The sequence below is a fragment of the Tupaia chinensis genome, unplaced genomic scaffold (assembly GCF_000334495.1).
Source record: "Tupaia chinensis unplaced genomic scaffold, TupChi_1.0 Scaffold000542_1, whole genome shotgun sequence".
Classification (NCBI taxonomy): Eukaryota; Metazoa; Chordata; class Mammalia; order Scandentia; family Tupaiidae; genus Tupaia; species Tupaia belangeri.
The window spans coordinates 3,710,605-3,734,518 of NW_006160055.1; the positions used below are offsets into that span (position 1 = coordinate 3,710,605).

The window sequence follows — 23,914 nt, forward strand, 5'->3', positions numbered from 1 at the left end:
AACACAAGAACATTAACTCATACTTGCAAAACACTTTGTCATTTACATGAAATCTTTAGCTATAAGCCTGAAAAGAACTCCCCAAGGAAGTAATATACGGGGCTGGCCTCGCAGCCTAGTGGTTAAGGGATCCAGATCCCACATGGCTGACTGTAGTTCAAATCCCACCCAGAAAGCTTAAAATTATGTTGGACACATGTGCGTGTGTACCCAAACTCCTGACAGAAAGGAGGAATGGAGGAAGAGTTACAGGGTGGCCACACTCCATTGGAAGGTTATTTTCTCCTTCTCTTTCTCCCTCTGTCTATTTGGCAATTAAAAAAGAAAACGACAGTGATGTTCTGTTCTCCCATATAGTTTATAGATCAGAAAAATTAAAAAAAAATTTTTTTAGAGAGGTTTTTGCTATAGGGCACATGCGCTTGCCAGACAGCCAGAGAGAGACCGAGAGACGGAAAGAGAGAAATCACCCCCCAGGGGGGATGGCGACACCACAATCCCTTCTCCTCCATTCTCCTCTTGGGATCTTGGGCACATGCGCCCAGCGTGAGTTTAAGCTACTGGGTCCAGGACTTGAACCGCGGTCGACTGCATGGGAGTCCAGTGACATAGCCATTATGCTAACTGCTGGTCCCCCCAAAATTAAAAATTTCATGCATTGAAAAATGGATGCTTCTACAGTAAAATATTCTCTGCTATGGACTATTCATGATCCTGGTTGCCCCTAGGGCATATGGTTTGTAGATAGATAAATAGGTTTTATTTCAGAGTAGATATTTCTCCAAAATTTTCTGATTTCTAGTGGACTAGGAGTTTTTAATCCTGCTTTTCCTTCATTTTTTTTTCATCACTCTTTTTTGAATAAATTTCTTTTTGAGATTTAATTAATCTCTAATGTGGAATCATTTTTAAAAATGTTATTTAATATATTTATTTTGTTTTACATTTTCTTGCCTGAATCTTCAGGTTTTTCTTAACCACAATTTTGATACAGTCTCAGGATTATCTAGTGAGTAGGTAGCTATTTGTTAATTCGTTTAATTAATTGAACAACAAAAAAAAAATCCTAGCCATGTGGAGCCTGTATTCTAGAGGGTAGAGGGCACATAATAAACACTAAACAAGGGCCAGCTGGTGGTGTGGTGGTTGAAGTGGCCACCTGGCTGACCAGGTAGTTCGAATCCTGGACCCAGCAGTTTGAAAAACACACCAGGCATGTGTGCATGAGTGCCCCCAATCCTAAAAGAAATGGATGAGAAGAAGGCATGACCATCCCTTGTGGGGAGGGGTGCTTGCTCTCTCTCTCTCTTTCTCTGTTTCTCTCCAGTGAACACATGTGCTCTCTAGAAAATTTAAATAAATAAATGATAAATGATAAAGAAGTAAATTGTATCATATAGTAGAAGTTATAAGTGCTAGGGAAAAAAAGAAAAACAGCACGACAAGCTGTCTGGAGTCAGAGGTGGGGTTGCAGTTTTAGCCCGGTAGACCTTCCTGAGAAGGAGGTGGGGGAGTTAGTAATGGGAACGAAGGAGAAGATGGGCAGAATACCTGAAAAACTGGCTCTCGGGCCAGAGGGTATGTGGTTCGCAGGGGAGGAGCCCGCATGACTAGAGTGGAGTAAACGGAGGGAAACATCAAGGAGGTGGTTATAGAAATGAGATATGGGTGTAGCCCTCTGCAAGACCTGTGGGCCGCTGTAAGGACCCGTGGCTGTGGAGTGGGAGGACACGATCAGAGTAAATATTTCAGCAGGAGAGTAAATATTACAGCAGGATCATTTTGGCCTCCGTGTGGAGAATAGACTGTGAGGGTGTGCGCTGGGGGAGGCTGTTATGACAATGTGGATGAAAAGTGAACTGCTTGGACCAGGGTGAAGGTGGTGGAGGAGTAAGAAGTGGCTGCTTCTAGATAGGCTTTGAAGATATTGATTTCTTGGTGGATTGTGTGGTAGGAGAGCAAGAGAAGTGAGCCCGAAGTTGCCATCCACTGGCAGGGCGAATGCTCTTAGTGCAGCAGTCTGGTGGGTTTAGGAGACAGACTGGGAGTTTGGACTTGAATGTACTGACTTGGACATGCTATTAGATATCTGAGTGGAGAAATGGATTAGGTGGTGAGATATGGGAGTTTGGAGTTTACGCTGGAAAAGGTACAGGAGTCATTGGTGTTATAGACATGCAGCTCTACATCCTGGGAGTACGTTTGTGAGTGTTAAGAGGACGAGCTGAAGAAGGGGAACCGGTGATGACAGAAAAGGAATGAGCAGTAGGATGGGATGGAAAAACGGCCAAGAGAGTCTAATGTCCTAGGGAAGAAGGAAAGAGGAGGACCAGGTAGGAGAGAGGCTAGCTGCCTACTGAGCCCCGTCCCTAGACTCTGCAACCCTGATGCATTTTTCCACCTAGAATTATCAAGTGGTCTTGTAGTATGGAACTTTTCATTTGAAGTAAAATAGAGATGGGGGGATTCATCTCATTCCTCCTTTTCTGCCCCTTCATTAGTTACAAATCTGCTTTATGTTTCAAATACTATAGGGCGCATGTGCTCGCCAGAAAGAGAGAGACAGAGAGAACGAAGGTGAGAAATCACCCCCCCAGGAAGGATTGCCATGCTACAATCCCTTCTTCTCCATTCTCTTCTCAGGATCTTGGGCACACACGTATGTTTTAAGCCGCTGGGACTTAAACCACGGTGTAGGAGTCTAGCAATGTAACCATTACACCATCTCCTGGTCCCTATTTTTAAAAAAATCTTAATATTGATTATATTTTGCTATCTATGATAGACTGAAGTAAATAGAAACTTTAAATAGTTTAAGCCATCATATATTACTTCTGGGATAGTAACTCATTTTATAGAATTTTATACTTCCTTGTTATATGTGTGTCATTTGATTATTTCAACAATCTGTCAGATCAGAATAAAACTTGTACTATCTCATTTTATAGGTACAAAAATTGAGGCTTAGAGAAATTATTCACTGTAACTACTTTTTTGACATAATATAGATTTCTGCTGCATATATGAGCAAAATTTGAAGCATACCACATCTACGCGAAGACTATCAATTTTACCTGACTTTATCTCACAAGGGCACTTTATGAAGACATATACTAAAGAATACTTATGCCTAACATTTTCACCCAGAAAATATGTAATCCTTTCACATTTTTTATTCATAGTAAGGTAGTTGTAATATAAATAGAGAAATCCTCTTCTTAAGGCAGCTTTGCAAAACTTAGCAAAATATGAAAACTTTTAAATGTTCAGCTTCAATTCAACAATTCTACAACTAGAAATTTACCATAAGAATATAATGAGAAAGGGCCAACAAATGGCATGATGATTAAGGCACTGGACTCCCACATGGTGGGTCATGGTTGGAGTCTCAGACCGGGCGCCTTGAAAATCACGCTGGGCATGTGTGTCCAAAATCCCAGGAAGAGAATGGAGGCGGAGGGATTGAGGCATGGCTTTCCCTGCTGAGGAGTGATTTCTCATTTTCCTTCTCTCTGTCTCTCTGGCAAGCGCACCACACCCTATGACAAAAAAAAAAAAAAAAAGAACTTGAAAAAAATTGGACACAATTTAACTAAATTTTGTAACATCACTACAAGGAAAGGTTGCACAGCAGTAAAAAAAGGATATGATACAGTGATATTGATGACATGGAGACCTCCACTACATTGTGTAAATGGGGGAAGACACCAGGTTAGTAAGCGGCGTATGTGACATCACCCCATTGCTATTGCAAATAACATCTAATATATTGAGGAAAAAAAATGAGGGTCAGCAAGCTTTTTCCATAAAGGGCCAAATAGTAAGTATTTCAGCAGGTGGTGTAGTGGTTAAGGCACTAGACTCCAACATGGCTGACTATGGTTCACACCCTCAACTTGGCGGCTTGCTTTCTCACTTTCCCTCGCTCTCTCTCTGGCCAAATTAAAAATAAATAAGTAACTAAGTTAAATTAAAAAAATTTTTTGAGAGGTTTTTTCTACAGGGCGTATGTGCTCGCCATAAAGACAGAGAGACAGAAAGCGAGAAATCACCTCCCAGGGGGGATGGCCACGCCACAATCCCTTCTCCTCTATTCTCCTCTCAGGATCCTGGGTATGCACGCACATGCACCTGGTGTGAATTTAGGCCATAGGGTCCAGGACTCAAACCGCGGTTGGCTACCTGGGAGTTCAGCGACATAGCCATTATGCTAACTGCATAAATTAAATTTTGTAAAAAAGTAAATATTTAAAATTTTGTGGGCCATATGGTTTCAATTGTAATTATTCAGGCTCTGTTATAGTGGTATAAATATGACCATCTATAGTATGTAAATGAATGGAAATGGCTGAATTCAGCTCCTAGTCTGTGTTTATCAGTCCATGGGGTATGAGCTCAGAAACTCCTGGTCCGTAATTGTAAACAGTGATTATCTCTAGGAGCTATAACTCTAGATTTAATTTTCTTCTTTTGCTTTGCTGTAAGGTCATAGATGGTTCTTTGCTGCCAATAGAAATATAAGATTTGAATGAAATTATGATGGAGCATTTCATTTCACTTTGTTTTTATCCTACCATTGGTATACTGCTACTGTTAGTAATTCAATCAGAATAGCAATAGGTCATAAATATTATAAAATATTTATTAGCAGAGTAAATTAAAATAAAGGTCACCTCTGATTGCTCAATTATGGGGCATGTTCTTTTATAGCTTAGTTCTTCATAATGTTTTACATTCTAGACCAGCTTTTCCTAAAACCCAAGTATTTCCTATGCAGTATGTGCCCCCCAAATAAAAGATTAGTATTTTTAAAAGAATTATTTTATTTGAATTTACTTATTTATTTATTTTAATTTGACCAGAGAGAGACAGAGTGAGGGCAAGAGAGAGACAGAGAGCAAGAAAGAGGGAAAGTGAGAAACCAAGTTGCCAGGTCTAGGACTCAAACCTCGGTTGGCCATGTGGGAGTCCAGCACCCTTAACCACCACACAACCTGACGGCCCCAATAAAATATTATTTTGATATTGGCTTTAGAAAAACATAATTAGGAAGTTTTGTTGGTAGGACAAATAGACATTATATTTTGAACAATTTTCTAAAAGCTTTTAAGTTTTGAAATATCATCATTATACTTTGCATTGCTGGCACAGAGAACAAGGTCTGTTGATTGTGTGACTCTCTCAGGTCTTCCTTCCAGCCTTGTGGATTTCAGTTATCGGTGTACTGGTAAAGGTTTAACAACCAGCATTGGTGGGGGAGGGAGGAAGGGGAGAACCCTGGTTTGTGACATTTGCCAATTCCTGTAGTGTAAATATTCCCCACTATGGGCAATTCCAAGCTATCAATGTGACTAGCAAAATTCCTGAATATCGTGAAGCAGTATGTGAAAATCCAGTATACCACTGGGTCTCATTGAAGTAAGTTGAGATCTCACCCCACTTGCTATAAAAACTCTAGGCCCTATTCATCCATCCCCAACCCTGACCCCCTCCCCAACCTTTCTAGGAAGCCCTGAGTGCTGCATTCTCCTATCAGGTCTATGTTGCTATCTGCCTTTTCAGTCGTCAAACTCAATCCCTCATGGCTGCTGAAGCTGCTGCTGTATGCTGCTGTGGAGCCACCCTGGAGGGATCTGTGTAGCCACTCGGTAGGGATCCCTGTTCCTTCCTTATGGGGCCATTGTGGGTAAATGACTTTTCCTTATCCTCGATCCCATTCTATCAAGTCTTGTCAATTCCATCTTGCAAGTAGGTATTAAACCATGGATAACACTGTTCTGTTCTTTTATCCACCAGCCTTCTCTCAGTCACTGTCATCTCTTTCCTGGATGATTGCAATAGCTTCATAACTAGCCTCCTGCATTCACTCACACTCCTTTCCACATGGCAATTGGCATCATTAAAAACAAAAATTGAAATGCAGTATTTCTATGTGCCAAACACTAAAAAGGAAGAAATTATTTGAATATAGGTATAGACAACAATCTTTCTAAAGTTGTTCAAATGTTTGCATTTAATACATTTAATACATTTTTATTTGAAATGCGTTATAAAAATACCTCATGTTGGGGAACCAGCAGTTAGTGTAATGGCTATGTCGCTGGGCTCCCACGTAGTCGACCGCAGTTCGTGTCCCGGACCCGGTGGCTTAAAACTCATGCTGGGCATGTGTGCATGCGTGCCCAAGATCCCAAGAGGAGAATGGAGAAGAAGGGATTGCGGCATGACCATCCCCCCTGGGGAGTGATTTCTCACTTTCTGTCTCTCTGTCTCTCTCTGTCTGTCTGGAGAGCGCACGCGCACTATAGCGAAAACTTCTCCAAAGGGGGGAAAAAAAAAACTCATGTTAATACACAAATGAATCCCCCAAAATGGATGTGCATCCCTTAGCTTTAATAAAATTGAATTTTGTATGCCACCAATCATCTCAAGTGACAGAAATAGGCTAGGGGGCCAGCAGGTGGTTAAGGCACTGGACTCACGTGATCAACTGCAGTATGAGTCCTGGACCTCGTAACTTGAAAATCATGCCAGGCACATATGTGTGCTTGCCCAAAATCCCAAGAGGAAAATGGAGGAGAAGGAATTGCTACATGGCCATCTCCCCTGAGGGGTGATTTCTCAATTCCTCTCTCACTGTCTATCTCAGGCAAGTGCATGTGCCCTATGGCAAAAACCTTAGTTGGCTGAAGAATCCATGGTCTTGACTATCGAACAGGACTTTGTGTTAGAGTAGCAGCCTGAGCAAAAAAAAAAAAAAGAGTCAGAATCTTGTTGACCTAATCTAGTCCTGGTCATTAAGGTTTCAGGATGGCTTTGATGGGATGAACCGCAGGAAGTAGAATGAGAGGGACAGTTGCACTTTGATGATAACCAGACTGCCTTTGGGAGCATCTGAGTGTCTGCTAGGGTGGAGGGTGATGAGTAGCTTCCAGAATCATATGCTAGATCAGAAGCAGGAGTGTGTTTCTGCTCTCTAGCTCTTTACGGGTTCAACTAGACCACTGGAGGCTGGGAATGGCACAGGAGGAGTGAGAGGAGAGTAGCTCCCTTTCCATAGCACTGCGAGGGCAGGACACAACTCTGGGAGGGGCTGTCAGTGATAGGGCTGTGACCAACTTCCACCTGAGGCCAACGAGGTCTTTAATGACATCATTCAGATTTCATCAGCTTCCGCTCTCCCACTCTGAGCTGCTACTCTAAGTTTCTATTTGCACTTACTGTAAAGGCTGGCTATAGAGTCATGAGCATCATTTAAATATAATCTAATTTTCACAATAAGACTATAGGGCATTGAGCTGTGTTGTCTTTGTATTTCAATTTTATTATTAAAGAAGAAAGGGCTTATTGACAACATTTTTTCCTGACAATAACTCATTAGATGCTGTCAACAGCAAAAATTTTAATGGGCTTTAGCTATGCGAGCCATATGTGTTATTCGTTTCTCTCTTACCCTCGGGGCCATTTGGAATGAAAGATTCTCAGGAAATGGACAACATATTGTCAAGTTTGAAAGCAGATGGGGCTGAACAGGATTCAAGTGAAGACTCATGGTCTTATAATCCAATATTTATAAGCAATTAAAGTTCATGAAAGTCTATAAAAACATGGCACAGCCGTGAATCAAATTAGTACCTTGACCTACCCAATTAGACAAAGAAAACACCAATATCATAATTAGGCCGTCTATTCTCTGCGTAGAACTAATGTCAATAGTGACTACGCATTAAAATCAAATGAACGCTGTGTTTTCAAATTATATGAACTATGCTAAAAGATGCCACATCTGAAATAAGAAAGAGAACTTCGTATTTGATTAGTGAAGTGACGAGGGGAATCGTTTTTTGGTTTCTCAGCATACTTTTTCTGTTGATTTCAATCAATCTCTCTCTCCTTTGACAAGGATTGACTGCCCATAGATTGAAAGTCATTGCTTTGTCAGTTTGGGTTAAAGAGCAAAGAGCTTCAAGCCTTTCAGCAGCCATTGCAGAATGATTTAGTCACTTCAAACCACTTCCAAATGGACATGGAGGTAGCAGCCAGTCATTTGCCTTTTGAGGTCCTTCATCCTTGTCAACGGGAAAATGTTGTTTCAGACCTACAGTGTGAGCTTCCATGTGATGGGGCAAGTCAAATGGATACGAGGGCTCACTTTCCGTCTCTAACTTCCTTTTCTCATAATTTCCTCTCCACTTATTCTATTCATTGATCAAAGTTTTCAATTATGGAAACCATTCAGGAAGCATGAACTTGCCAATACATTTAAGAAATCTAGGGGAAGGAGAATGCTGTAAGGGAAAGTGGCTGTAAATGGTCGATTTTTAGTTGCAAGGATATTTTAGGGTCTTCTCTATATGGAAGGAGGACTCCCATCAAAATTCTTCTGTTTTTTTAAGTAGCAACTGAAAGAAGTCTTGTGGTGGACCATCGTGGCTCCAGCGTTAACCACCATGCTATGGGCTGGCCTAATTTGTAGGCTATTTTTCTAACAGTGTATGGCCTAGCCTTGACATGTTGATTGTTTATCCTTGGGATTTAAAAATTACTTTATACTCTATCATTTTTTCCCAGGATGTACCTGGTGCTCTACAGATAAAAGACAAATTTTTCAAGATACTTCTATGGCAAGTGTAAAATATGCCATCAGAATCTCAGATAAATCTCTGCTAGAGAGGGGCTCAGAATATCACATATCTTGTAGTGTGCAAACCTTATAAATATTTTTTGAAAATGATTCCAGAAGTGGAGCTCTTACATTCGAACCGCTGTAATTTATTTTCTCAGTCTTGATGCATATCTTTAAGTACTCAGGAAGGATAAAGGCAAGTTATTGGCATTGTCACCTTTCTTTTTACAGAGAACTTCTTTTAAGAAGTCTAACTTGAACTTGTCCTTAAGTCAGTTGTTTAGGTTCCTCATGTCCTAAGACACCATTGAGATTATTCGCTACTGCTTGTTTTTATATGTTGACCAGGAACCAGTTCCTGATCAGAGGGGGCAAACATCTCATTTTATGATCAACCTCAAAACCACCGAATTTTCTCAAATTATATTTTCTAGTAGTTTGAAGTTTCTATTTGAAAACAGAACAATAAAACAATAATGTCTTTTTTTTTTTCTTTCACCTTTGGTTATTAATGGAACATTAAATAACAGAATGAATGAATTCAATATTATACCTAGTTATTGTTAGTCAGCATTATGCTTTACTTATATTTTGAGTTTAAATAAAATCCTAATGAATTAAAAAGATTGTTAGGCATTAAATTGAATGGTTCTTATAAGTCAAGCTGCAGTCCATTAATGTTCAGTTAATATTTTCTATTTCCCCTATTAATCTATTCTTTCTCTTTTCCTCTTTTCATTTCCTTCTTCATTCCTATATATGTATAGTGGTTAATATCTTTTTTAAAACAATTACTTTATTTACTTTTATTTATTTATTTTAAATTGATCAGAGAGGGACAGAAAGAGCAAGAGAAAGTGAGAAAGCAAGTCACCAGGTCCCAGACTTGAACCATGGTCGGCCATGGGGGAGTCCAATGCCCTTAACCACCACGCCACCTGCTGGCCTCAAATAGTGTTTAATATCATAATATTTAGTGTTTCAGAGTTGAGTCCAACATCCTTTTGTTCCCAGAGAGCTCATGTTTGCGAGGGAGAGTGGAAAACATGAATCTATTTTTATGACTCATGAACTTTTTTTGGCAGAGACACATCACCTATTATACAATTGTATACAGTTTTCTCCCATTATTTTCACTATTTTGCAAGCTATTTTTGTGATTTATTTTATGTTAATTGCTTCAATCATCTCTTTAGAAGATACAAACACTTTTTCTTCAGTCCCTTAGCAACTTCTCAATTCTTCAAGACCTTACAAAGATAATTCAGGCTGTGGTGAATTCATTAAGAAATTCCCTTCATAATTTAGGTTCTTGTCAGACATGCAAATGTGCACAGAGCATGTTTGAATGACTATTTTCCCTAACCTGCTTAAAAGAACAAAAACAATGAACTTCTATTCTTTTAAAAATTTTCCCTTACCTTGAAATGAGTGTTGCTTGTTTTCCTTTCTATTGAAACTTTTTTTTTCTCAGACACCTCAAACCCTAATTGTGTCAAGAAAGTTTATGTATCATTATGTTTTAAAGAAACTGTAATGATTGAAAAGTTTATTTTCCTAAAAATTATTGAATTGACTTCAGCTTTCCGATTAATAGTCAAAATTCTCATTCCATGCAAATAGTTGCTAAAACTCCCATTGAGGTCATCTGTACTTTTGATTTCTCCAGAAATTAGATTTCCTATCTGTTTGCTTTTCAACTATCACATGCGTGTATTTTCAGAATACAACTGAAATATTAATCTGCTGAATGTCTAAACTTCTTCCATAAACAAAATATAAATACTCATTATTATCAAATATTTATCACTAGATTTTTAATAACTATTTCTTTCTTCTATTATACATCAGGGGACATTATTATTCACTTTCTTTTTCTTTAGATGTCTTAGTCGTTGACATACGACTTTATTCTTTTTAACTTTTCTTTTGAAATATTTTCGATCTAGCTGAAAATTTACAGGAACAATACAGTGAATTCTCTATACTTAGAGTCACTGTTGGTAGACATTTTGTAACACGTACTTATTTCCTAGTGTGCGTTTTGTGTGTGTGCATTCACACCCATAAGTGTATATATGCAGATACCCCTAAGTATTAAAATACAGGTATTTAAATAGTGATACACAATTTTTTCCCTCTGCCCTTTGAGAGGAGGTTATAGGCATTACGCTTTTATATCTCTAAATACCTCAGTGTGCTTATTTCAAAGAATGAGCACTTTCTGGTACATAACCATAGCACAATGATCCAAATGAGAAATTCTAACATGAATCCAATACTGTTATCTAATCCACAAATGTTTTCAAGTGTTGCAATTTTACTAATTGTTTCAATAATGCTCTTTAACGATTTTTCACTCAGTAAAGGAAAGGATCCAATCCCGGAACACACATTATGTTTAGCTATCATTTTTCTTTAGCATCCTTCAATCGAGAATAGTATCTTTGTCTTTAATTTTTTTTTTTTTTTTTGCCTAAGATAATACTTTTGAAGACCACCAGTTAATTAATTTGAATGAGTTTGAGGTTTTCTTGCAACTTGATTTCGATTATGCATTTTGGGGAAGAATACCACAGAAAGGAAGTTTTGTCCTAGTGAATATCCTTATGTCATAGCCCTTTGTAATTTGTGGCATTCTGTGATTTATAACTAATTGATGAGAAGCTATTTTGAGATTATGTGAATATCTGGTTCCTTGCGTTCCACTAGTTTTAGCCTTCATTGGTGATCCTTGACTGAATCAATTAACACTACAATGATTTTTTTAAAAGAATTATTTAATTTTATTTATTTACTTATTTATTCATTTGTTCATTTCAGTTTGACCAGAGAGGGACAGAGACAGAGAGAGAGGGAGAGAGAGAGAGAGAGAGAGAGAGAGAGAGAAAGTAAGCCATCAGATCTGGGACTCGAACCACGGTCAACCATGTTGGAATCTAGCATCTTTAACCACCATGCCAAATGCCAGCCCCTACAATGATTATTTAAAAGATTTTCTAAGTCCTTTATTCCTTCTACATTATAATGTGAGAGTTTTCCCATCTCCCCAATCCATTCATTCATTTACTGATATCAATATACACACTTAGATTCCTATTTTATTTTAATTACGTGCTGTCATTTTCATTATTTAAATTGGTGCTCAAATTGTCCTAGATTCAACTCATAGGACTTTTTGACTTTGTTTTGGTATTCTCATTTTATTTCTTTCAATGACACATAGATGCATAAAAATTTATTTATGTTCTTTTACTATCTGAATCAAGATGCTAGCTTAATAAAATCCTAGAACAGTAGTGTTATATAAAAGTATAATTTTCTAAAGAGTTAGAAATGTGACTCATCTTGAAACAATAATTACTTAACTTGTTAATGAGAAGACTAGTAATACGGTAAACATAGTTAAAAGGAGCATTTTAGTCTGGATATTTGTAGTAAATAAAAGACAGAATTCTCAAATAAGATTGCTATCAGATAGAAACGTACTTCGTAGTGGGGCCAGTAGGTGGTGTAGTGGTTAGGGCATTTGATGTCACATAGCTGACTCCACCGTCTGAGTCCTGGACCCAGCGGCCTGAAAAATACTCAGGGTGCATGTGTGTGTGCCCCAAATCCCAAGACGAGAATAGAGGAGAACGGATCACGGCGTGGCAATCTGCCCTGGGAAGTGATTTTTTACTTTCCCTCTTTCTCTATCTTTCTTGGTCTCTCTTTAGCTAGTACACATGCCACATAGCAAAAAAATCTTATAACAAAAGAAAGAAAGAAAGAAATGCACTTGGTAGCAATAAATCAGTAACTATTGTATTATCATCCATTATCTTATCTGTAAACTTCACTGAGTCTTGCTGTTGTCCTAATATGACATAGTAAATCGAATAAAGGTATATGCTTCTAGAAGTTTAAATAACCCTTGCATGAGCCTGTTACACAATACTTATTACATTGCAATTCTGTGCAGTATCCTTTGCCTTACTTTCAAATTCACGATAATTTTTCTTATTACCTTGAAGTTATATTTCTCCTGAAATGCCAAGTCAGACATTTTGGATCCTATTCTTCAATTTTAATGGAAAATCCAAAACGTCATTGGTGTCTTTTGTGGTCCTTCCGACATCTCTCTTACTGTAATATAAACTCATCTCACTTGTGAAATTAGAATTTGTCTGCTGTAATAATCCTTCCTGAATTGAACACTATTATTTGGTAGACTCTTGGCCTTCTCTCCTTTGAAATAATTAATTCTTTACATTTTTTTTGATATCTTCTGTCTTCTTACCTTTGAATATTTTGTTCTTTTTCTGAAGCCTTTTTCCTTTTTCTCACAATTCTGAAAACTGCTGAGTTTCAAATATGGTACTACATTTGGAGGAGTCTAACAAATACCAAGTCCATATGGCATTTATACAGTTTTGACATACCCATTTCTGCAAATATAGAACAGCACTCCAAGATCATTATTTTTGTAATAAATTAAAGCACAATGTATCATATTGCCAAATTTTCCATTTCCATTCTGTTTCCCACTAATTCATTCATTTAGGCCTGCATTCATTTAATCATTCATTCATTCGTTTAAACATTTTGTATTTGTGGGAAAAAAATTGCATATCATGATGTTTACTACTTTAACCATTCGTAAGTGTATGGTTTAGTAGCATTATGCACATGCATCACACTACGATACAACAAACTTTTTCATGTTGTAAAACTGAAACTCTGGGACTGGCAGATAGCATAATGGTTTCGCTGCTGGGCTCCCACACAGTCCACCCTGGTTCAAGTTCTAGACCCAGTGGCTTAAATTCATGCCAAGTGCATATGTGTGTGTGCCCAAAATCCCAAGATGAGAATGAAAGAGAAGAGATTGCGGTATGGCCATCCCCCTGGTGGATGATTTCTCACTTTCTTCTTTCTGTCTCCCTCTAGCTCTTGGGTGAGCACACACGCCCTGTAGCAAAAATCTCTCTCTCTTAAAAAATAAATAAATAAATGGGGCCGGCAGGTGGCACGGTGGTAGGGGGTGCTGGACTCCCACATGGCCAATCGAGGTTCAAATCCCAGACCTGGCAGCTTGCTTTCTCATTTTCCCTCTCTCTCTCTTTCTCTCTCACTCTTTCTCTCTCATTCTGTCCCTCTCTGCCCAAATTAAAAATAAATAAATAAATAAAGTTAAATAAAGTCATTCTTTAAAAAAAATCCAAAAAACTAAAACCTTGCACCCATTCAATAAATCTTTTCTTCTCTCATCCTTAAAATAACTCAAGATTAGAGATGTGGAGGGAAAAAGACTTGTGTTACTTTTGGGAAAACAGCCAGAGGATGAGAATTAAGGCAAACTACAGTGTCCAGTCTCGTGTACATTCTGAGAAGCCAGATGCTCATGGCACGGGCAGTTCAGAGCAGGAAACAATGAGTATGTAATTGAGTTTGGGGAGTGAGAGTTTTCAGAAAGTCGTGTAGATCTTGCGATTTAAAAAAAAAATAGGAGGGGTGCTGGTGTTTTAGAGTCACTTTAGCATTCTTCAAGAATCTTGTAACCCTCTTTGGTGGGTCTAGGCAAGCAGTCTAGTTCCCTGTTCATGGAGGCAGAGGGAAAGGGACCCAGACCCCCTCCCTCAGTGTCAAGTCTTCGATGTCAGCAACCCCTCCTCCTCTGCCTGTTCTGTCTCCAAGTCTGGCCATGAGGCTCTTCTGATCAGAACGGAGCTGCTCCCTGCAGTGCTCACAGCTTCTGCTTGGATTTAAAGTTTGTGAAAGCCACCCAGGAGTCAGAGCCATAACATCCCTCCTTCCACTTTCTCTGTATTCAATAAGGGCCATTTGAACCTTAAAAACAATTCAATTAAAAACAAAATAATTTGAGTTAATGATTTTAGAACACTTCTCGAGTTCCTTTTGGTGAATGACTTGTTTTATAAAATTCAACACTACTCTAAGAATTACCACATGGGTCTCTAGGGTAATAAGAGTTATAGGAGATCTTCTTGTTTACTCTTCAATTTACCTAATAAGTATCCATTTAATGAATTTGTGACATAATAAAGGCATATTTCTTCCAGCATTTTCAGATGTTACTTAAAGAGACATTTTTTCACAAATAGAACCATGGCAAGGCAGATGTTTTACCACTGACATTGCAAAGTTATGTCATCTCTCTTCATACTTCTATTTGGGTACTAGGTGATATAATTTATGGTGGTATGTAGGCTCCATAAGAAAATGTCCTAAAGGCCTATCTTTTTTTTTTTTTTAATTTGTTTATTGCCAGTGAACACATGTGTTTGCCAGAGAAAGAAAAGGTATCCCCACAATGAGGCATGGGCATACCACAATCCTTTTCTTTTATTTTTCTATCCCATCATGAGTTGGTTCATTCATACACACATGCCCAGAATATTTTGTTGTTGTTTTCTTCTTTTTTCTTCCTAGAACCAAAGTTATCATTTATTTATTTAATACAAGTTTGTTGTTTCCATTTCTGGACAGGTCTTATTCTAGGAATTGAGGCTATGATAGAGAATAGAATAGATAAAAATTCCAGTTGTAAGGGAGCTTATTTATTTATTTTTTTCATGATTTGTTTTGTTTTGATGTCATCAGGGACAGGATTCAATCCACCATCGACCATGTAGGGTCTGGCTCCCTACAGACAGCACTTAATCACTGTTCTATGGAGCCGGCCTTGAAGATCTACTTTTATAAAAGCTCAGAAAAATACTCTGTCCAGTCAAAATGTGTGCGCCATGTGACAAATTTAAAGTAGTGTTGATGAAAATGCAGTGAAAATAGGCAGATAACAACGCTAGAAAAAGGGCCTAGTAGAACACGTAGATAAGTAAAGTTAATAGTTTAGAAATGCTTAGAACGGTATCTGGCACACAGTAAACATTATACAAGTGCTTGATAAGCAAATAAATTCAATAAAGTACATATATTTGTTATTCAACACCTACCAGAGGACAGGCACTGAGCAAAGTAACCAGGAGTTCAAACGAAGAGCCAAAAAAAAGGTCCCTTTCTTCATGGAACTTAAGGCCGAACGGAAAAGTTAGACCCTCAAATAGTCACATAAATGATGGTATTATTAATTATAAGTGAGGAAGAAAAGGAGCGAGAAGTTGTAGTACAGTTTAGTGAGTCTAATGATATAATACAATCTAATAAGACTTCATAGAGGAACTGATATTTAAGCTGAATTCTGAGACACGGGTGGACATTAGCCCAGGGGAAAGACCATGTGCTAATTCTCTGCATAAGAAATCAACATGGTGCTTTTCTGAAAGTGGAAGCAGGTTTATTTGGTTGATATGAAGACAACAAGGGTTCAAGGAGCTTATAATTGAGGTGGCAGAAGCTAGGTAGATGTTATTTTACATGTAAGCCATGCTTAAATAAGGATGTAGATTTTTGTCCTAAAATCAGTGGAAAGACATCAGTGGTTTTAAGTACAATGAGTGTGTGTGTATGTGTATGTGTGTGTCCATGCATGCATGTACAGAGACACAGAGGAGGAGAGAGAGACACAAATTGAAAAGAGGACTCTAAACCAACCAATTATGTTCAAAACTCTGTGTGATTGAAAGGGTTTTTTGCTTGTTTGTTTTTGTTTTTGCATTAAAGTTGATTCTGAAACCAAAATAATAATAATAATAATAATAATAATAATACCCTAAAAAAATGAAAAGCTATTTGATGATGATAAATAATGATGTGATAGTAATATCTTTGTCTTGACTGATATACATGGTAAACATGCTAAAAAAGAAATGTAATACATTGTAAAGCTACATGTGATTAAATGTAATATAAAAATAGAATAATAAAATTAAAAAATTTGCATTTCAAAAAAACCAAAAACCAAAAAACAAACAAACAAAAAAGAGGACTCTAGCCCCAATTTGGAGAATAGGGTGAGGGAGCATGAGTGGATTCAGGTAGACAGTCTGGGAGCTATTGCAACCATCCAAGAAAGAAAGAAAGAAAGAATGCTGGCTTGGACGAAGGAACCAAGATGATGGCTCTGGCTTTAAAGAGACATAGGTAGATTTGCCTGGTTAAATCAATAGAATGTGTTACTTGATTGGATTGGTAGAAAGAGGAGCAATGGACAAAGCAATGTCAAAGATGATTCATGGATTTTCATTTAATATTTCATTGATACAGAAAGAATGGGGGAAGGGCACGTTTGGGGAATAGATTGTGATTTGGTTTCAGATATTTTGAATTTGAGATAGCTTTGTAATTTTAAAAATAGATATTAAATAGGCCATTGTTCCTGGGAATCTGAGCTCAGAGAAGGGGTATAGGGTTATAGACATAAATTTGAAAGTTAACTATGTATAGATGGCAATGAGAGCCACAGGCATGGGCAAGTTTGTATGGAGATTATAGAGCGAAGAAAACACAAGTACAGACTTTATGATTAGTCCTCAGGAATTTCGACATTTAACACCCTAGTAGAGGAAACAGATCCTGCAGAGAAAACAGTCATTGAGTAGCAGGAAAGCGGGAGGCTATCAAGGAAGAAGATATTTCTAGAAGAAAGGAATGCTCAGCAGTGCTGAATGCTGGAGAGAACTGGTAAAAATGAAGAGTAATAGGACAATCACTGCTGTTGTTAGACAGAGTTGTTTGTGGGTAGTGATGGGGATAGACTGTAGGCTAAAGAGTATGTTCTGAAAAATAGCATATTGGATCAAACAGACTAATATCTGTTTAGGAGTAAAGGAAGCTTATTTTAAAGTTCTGCTTACAGATTCCAAAATGTGAGTGGGATAGTACCAGGAATCAGCATATATCATTTTAACCAAACATCCAAGTTAGCATCTTTAATAACAGGATAAACTGACACCCTAAGTCTCCTGATATGATTAAAATGATAACATGACATATATAGAATCTCTGTCACAATGCATAATCTGAATTCACTTACAACTGAACAATCAGATAAATCCAAATTGAATCAGCCTGCACTCTTAAAAAAAATCCAAGGTGATTAAGACACTGGATTCTCACATAGCTGACCAAAGTTGAAGTCCCAGACCAGGTGCCTTGAAAAATCACACCATGCATGTGCATGCCCAAAATTCCTCGAGGAGAATGGAGGAAAAGGGATTGCAGTGAGGCCATCCCCCTTGGGCAGGTGATTTCTCACTGTCCTTCTCTCTGTGTTTCTGTCTCTCTCCAACGAGTGCATATACCCTCAGGCAAAAAAAAAAAAAAAAAAAAAAGACAATGTCTTAAAAGAAAAAGGAGGAAAAAGGAGGTTGACCTTTTAGCCTAGTGGTTAAGGGAGTCATCTACATGTCCTACCGCTGTTGGAATCCCAGCCTCTGCAACCTGAAAAACATGCTTGGGTGTATGTGCATCTATGCTCAAAATCTCAACAGGTTGGAAAAATTGAAGAGAAGAGATTGCAGTGGGACCACTCCCCGCAATTCTGTATCTTTCTGGTAATTACATGTGCCCTTTGGCAATTAAAAAAAAAAAGGAAAAAAAAAATGAAGGCTAACACACTGCTTCAGGTTAAAGGAGACTAAACGGGAACATGACTAAATGCCATGTACGGTATTCAATTGGACCAGAATTCATAAAATAGAAAAAAACTATATAAGATGTTATTAGGAAAATCATTGAAATTTGAATATGGACAGTGTATTAGGTATCAGTGTTGCAATAAAGTGAAATTTTCTGGATTTGTTATTACTACTGTGATTCTGTTAGGGAACATCCTTTTCTTAGGAGATTCGTGCTCAAATATGTAGGGATAAAAGACTGTACAGCTGCAATTTACTTTCAAATGATTCAGCAACAGTCTACGGTAACTACACAAATAATGAGCACACTCAGACAAAGCAGATATGAAAAACGTTAGCAGCCAGTGACTACTCCTGAAACTTTTCTGTCAATTATTATTATTATTATTTTTACATTAGCAAGTTAAAAATTCAGGAGCTATCAGAGCTCTACATCATCTGCTCATCTTTATTATCCCCACAACGAATCAGAACAAATTGTACAGAGTGATTTTGGAGATTGTATTAGCAGCAGCATTGATCTGTGGCTGTCAATATCATTTGGAACTCAGTGTCAGTGGTTAACTGGGGAGCTGGCAAGAGTACCTTCCGCAACCTTTCCTTCATTCTGACAACTGAGAAAACTACCTTTTCTTTTCTTTCCTTTCCTTAATTTTTTCCTTTTCTTTTCTCTCCTTTTTAAAAATTTGCCAAAGAGGGGTCAGCAGGTGGCAAAATGGTTACATTGCTGGACTCAACTGCAGTTTGAGTCCCTGACCTGGCGACTAAAAATTCACACCAGGCACATGTGCATGTGTGCCCAAAATCCCGATAAGAGAATGGAGAAGGGATTATGGCATGACCATCCCCCCAGAGTGTGATTTCTTGCTTTGTACCTCTCTGTCTCTCTCTGTCTTTTTCTATCTCTCTGGCAAGCACATACACCCTACAGGAAAAAATCTCTCTAAAAAAAAATTGTCAAAGGCCCTGAGTTCTTGTCAGAGAGAGAGAAATGAGAGAGAGCGAGAGAGAGAGAGAGAGAGAGAGAAAGCACCCCACAGGAGGATGGTCATATTATAATCCTGTTCCTTCGTGTTTTCCCTCCTTTCGGAATTTTGGCACACCTGCACATGTGCCTGCTATGAGATATGGCCACCTTAAGCCACTACCCCACTGAAGCCCCTACGACTGTCTTTCCTATCAGAACTCATCACAATGAACTGGCATGAGAACTTAATGGGATTCAATTCATGCACAGGGAGGTCACTAAGTAATACTGAGCTAGACATCACGGGGAAAGTGGAGACGAAAGTGACAGGGCTCTCAAGAAGCATGTGGTTCAGTGTGGTGGCTCAGACAAAATCACACTATCACAGAAATCGGTAACACACAATAGAAGAAATTCCAAGAGTGAGGGAAGTTACGGAGCCATGTTTCCCAGACCCTGGGCTGCCCAGAGTGGTACACTTTTACTGCTTACAAAAATGTTGGGGAAATTTACATCCAAGACAGAATATGGGAGAACAATCACCACCATTTATTCTCACTATCATTTTATTGAAAAAGCACATGCTAAGTACAAAAAATGATGGATAATACCAAATCAAAGTTCTTAAGAATAAAATTAATTTTGCTTTATCCAGGAAAAAAGTTAATAAAAGCTTAATGAGTGGTATCAAATAAAGAATTTAAAGAGTTCTGAGTAAGTCACAACTTTTTTTTTCTTTTTTTTTTTTTAATATGGAGAGGAGCTAGTACTTATCTGAGTCTTTAAGCAGATATGTTTGATGTGAGTAATAACTTTGGGAAACTCATATTTGGGAAATCCACATATAGGAAAAAAATAACAGTATTGTTTTCTATAGCACTTTATTGGTATCTAGTGAGATACAAATAAATGTATGATGGGTAAATTTAGAAAAATGAGGAATTAATTTATTGGACAAGGTGTTGAAGTCTTAACAGCTTAAACCTAAGTTCAAAAGCACTTAGGAAAGGGGCTAGCAGGTGGTATAGTGGTTAAAGTGCTGGACTCCCACATGGTCAACCGCTGTTTGAGTCCTGGACCTGGTAGCTTGAAAAATCACACCGGGCGCATGTGCATGCGTGCCCAAAATCCCAGGAGGAGAATGGAGAAGAAAGTATTGCGGCGTGATCGTCCCCCCTTGGGGGGTGATTTCTCGCTTTCTGTCTCTATGTCTCTCTGTCTGTCTGGAGAGCGCACGTGCCCTCTCCAAAAAAACTCTCAAAAAAAAAAAAAAAAAGAAAATGTGAGAAAAATTAGTTATTAAGAAGAAAAGCATGTAGGGGCCAGCAGTTGACGTGGTGATTAAGACCTCTGGACTCCCACATGGCCAACTGCGGTTCGAGTCCAGACCCAGAGGCTTGTTTTCTCAGTTTCCCTCTCCCTCTCACTCTGTCCCTCTCTAGTCAAATTATAATAAATACATAAATAAATTAATTAATTAATAGTGTTACATTTAAAAATAATTCTAATAAAAATAGAAGAAAAGCATGTATAGGTAATGTGTACATATATATTTATAAAAACTCTTAAAACATTTAAGTAATTCTTATAATTGATTGAGAGAAATCAAAGTCAAATTAGGGATATTGCTATTAACTTAATTGCCTCATATCTCCCTAGTTTTAACTTTAAAAAGGTAAATATAATACCTCATCAACAGAAGAAACAAGGATTAAAAGATACATTAAGGATGCTGGATTCCCACATGGCTGACATGGCTTGAGTCCCAGGCCTGGTGGCTTGCTTTCTCACTTTCTCTCTCTCTCTGTTCCTCTCTGGTCAAATTAAAACAAATAAAGAAAGGTAAATAAAATAATTCTTTTTGAAAAAGACCTTAAATATTATAGGTATATGCCATTAACTTAATTGTCTCAAATATCCCTAGTTTTAACTTTAAAAAGGTAAAAATAATACCTCATCAATATAAGAAACAAGGATTAAAAGACACTATCAATTTTTGTGTGAATATTAAAAATAACAATTTAAACTATTGGTGAACATTTCCAGAGGGTATATTTAAACTAAAGTTCTTCAACTCATTACAAAAATGAAACTCGATCTGCTGCGCAATTCAATGGACACACCATTTAATTAAAGAGGCAGCTTTGCAGATGCTATCACTGCCTAGAGCCCACCTAGCCATGTCGACCCCTCTGTTCTTTGACAGGAAGCACTTGGGCTATGTCTCCTTTGAGCAGTTTGCGGAAAAAGTTCTAAAGATAGAAGAAAACTGTTGTGCTCTGAATGTGGAGAGTAGTTATAAGGGTTCCGACTTTGACAGAATTGTTCTGAGGTGTACATGCCAGGAAGGTGACTTCAGGCATCATAATGACACTGGTGGCAAGTTCATCTATAGGAGAAATTTGATGATGACCTTGAAGCATGCAGGTCCTGGCATCTTGTCGATGGCAGATGCTGGATCTAACATAAATGTGTCTCAGGTTTTCCTCTGCCTTGCCGAGACTGAGTGGTTGGATGCAAGCATGGGGCCCTTGGCAGATGGAAGAGGGCACAAATTTTGTGGAAGTCATGGAGGAGGTCAGGTCCAGGAATGGCAAAACCAGCAAACAGATCACATTGCCAACTGTGGACAACTCTAGTAAATTGGACTTGTTTTATCTTTTTTTAAAAAAGATTTTTACCATAGTGTGTGTGTGTGTGCTCACTAGAGACAGAGAGACAAAGAGACACAGAGAGGGACAGCGAGAAATCACCCTGAACCCCACCCCCCAGCAGGGATGGCCATACTGCTCCATACTTCTCCATACTCCATACTCCTCCAGGTCATTGGAATACAGTTCTATCATAACATCATTAAAATCAGAAGTGTATCTTACTATTGGATTTAGACAGAAATAAATCTTGCCTATTCTCAGACTACATTGATTTCACAATACTTGTTTAGTCCAATTAGTGGGATGCAGCAAAAGATTTTGCTGATATACTCAGTCTTTAATGCTGGTTTCCAGCTGCTGTTACCAAGATCTGAACTTTTTCTATGCTACAGCTATGAGGAGACTAAGAAAGAATGATGGATCCATGTTGCTATCTTACTCCACAGTCCTAGTAAGTTATCGGTATCCTATTCTACCTCAGCTTTTTAATCCTCATTGAGATCACACTCCAGTCCTATAGGCACAGGGTGTGTGCAGGCTGAGGAACTGTGGACATTACAGACATGCTAAATTATTACCTTCCTTAATGATATGCTTAATCTATAAAAAATGAATTGCAAGGTGTGAATAGCACACAGGGGGCTACTAGATAGAGTCTGAGTGGCACGGTGACACTAGGATAGTGATGTAATTTTTATCGCCCACGAGGCTGTTCCTCAAAGTGGCAGTAGAAATACCACTAACACAAGAAATGGATTTCAATGGATTAGATACATCACTCAGGTTTTTCCTGAATTGTGTTTATTTGTCCAGTTTAGAAAATAAACTATTAGTGGGCCAGCTAGTAGCATGGTGGTTAAGGTGGCAGGAGACCACATGGCTGACCCCACGATTCAAGTCTCAGATTTGGTGTTTGAAAAACACGCTGGGGGTGGGACCAGCAGTTAGCGTAATGGCTATGTGACTGGATTCCCATGTAGTCGACCGTGGTTCTCGTGTCCCAGACCCGGTGGCATAAAACTCAGGCCGGCCACTTGTGCATGCATGCCCAAGATCCCGACAGGAGAATGGAGGAGAAGGGATTGTAGTGTGGCCATACCCCCTGGGGGGTGATTTCTCACTTTCTGTCTCTCTGTCTGTCTGGCGAGTGCACGCGCCCTATAGCAAAAACCTCTCCAAAAAAAGAAAAACGCTCTGGGGAGTCTATGCACCTGCTCTTCCAACTCTGGCTGACTGGCCCCGGAGTGGGGGTAAGGTGGGTAAGGTGCTGTCATGGAGGGCGCAGCAGCACCTGAGCACACAGAGGGCGTCGAGGAAAGTCAAGGAATGCAGTTGGCAGCAGACCCAGGAGGAGCCCTGGTAGAGCTCACCCAGGCCCCTGGCGGCCTGACCCTGGTGAGCTCCTACCACCCCCACCAGCCGAGGACCCCTTAGTAGAGCAGGTGCAGAAGGCTGATGAATTCATCCAAGCAAATGCCACCAACAAACTGACAATCATAGCTGAACGCAATATTTGCAAGAGCAAGCCAGGCAGGTACTGGAAGATGCTTGCAGAGATTCCAACTTGTACCATGCAGCTTGTAACATGGTGAAAATGTTACAAGCTGGCAACATTTACTACCTTTGTAAACGGGAAAGTGGACAGCGGTATTTTCCCGTTATTTCTCCTAAGGAATGGGGGGGGGGAACAAATTCCTTGCTACAATCAGTCTAATAGGCAAGCTGCTAAACTAGTCAGTGGCCCTGCCTCCGTGCACTTTCCACCTTCCACGGACTGACTCACTGAGCGTGCTCTCTTGACCGAACAGCTCCCGGGACAAAGACTCAACTGTCAGCTCGCTGTTGCCCCCATTCTCTGCTTTGAGGGGAGGTTTTCTGAGAATTGAGGGCATGGGGGTGAGTCATGAACTTCTTGGGAGGAAACCCTATGAATGTAAATGCTGTCTTTATCATTACTTTCAGATGGGGTGGCAAATGGTGTCACTTTCTTTGAGTATCTCGAGGCCACAGATACCCAACAGAGTATTGACCAGTGGGTCTTCCGTCTCTATTTTCCCACAAGTCAAAGCATGAGAGAAAGACGAATTCTACTTTCCTACAAAAAGGTCGGCACAGAACTGTTTCC

At 38.9% G+C, this 23,914-nt stretch overlaps 2 pseudogenes; both read left to right on the forward strand.

The window, feature by feature from the left end:
- Window positions 1–21,315: 21,315 nt before the first annotated feature.
- On the forward strand, window positions 21,316–21,774 carry LOC106735834 (peptidyl-prolyl cis-trans isomerase A pseudogene; annotated as a pseudogene).
- Window positions 21,775–23,061: 1,287 nt separating this feature from the next.
- Window positions 23,062–23,575, forward strand: LOC102490669 (uncharacterized protein C1orf50 pseudogene; annotated as a pseudogene).
- The last annotated feature ends 339 nt before the right edge of the window (window positions 23,576–23,914 follow it).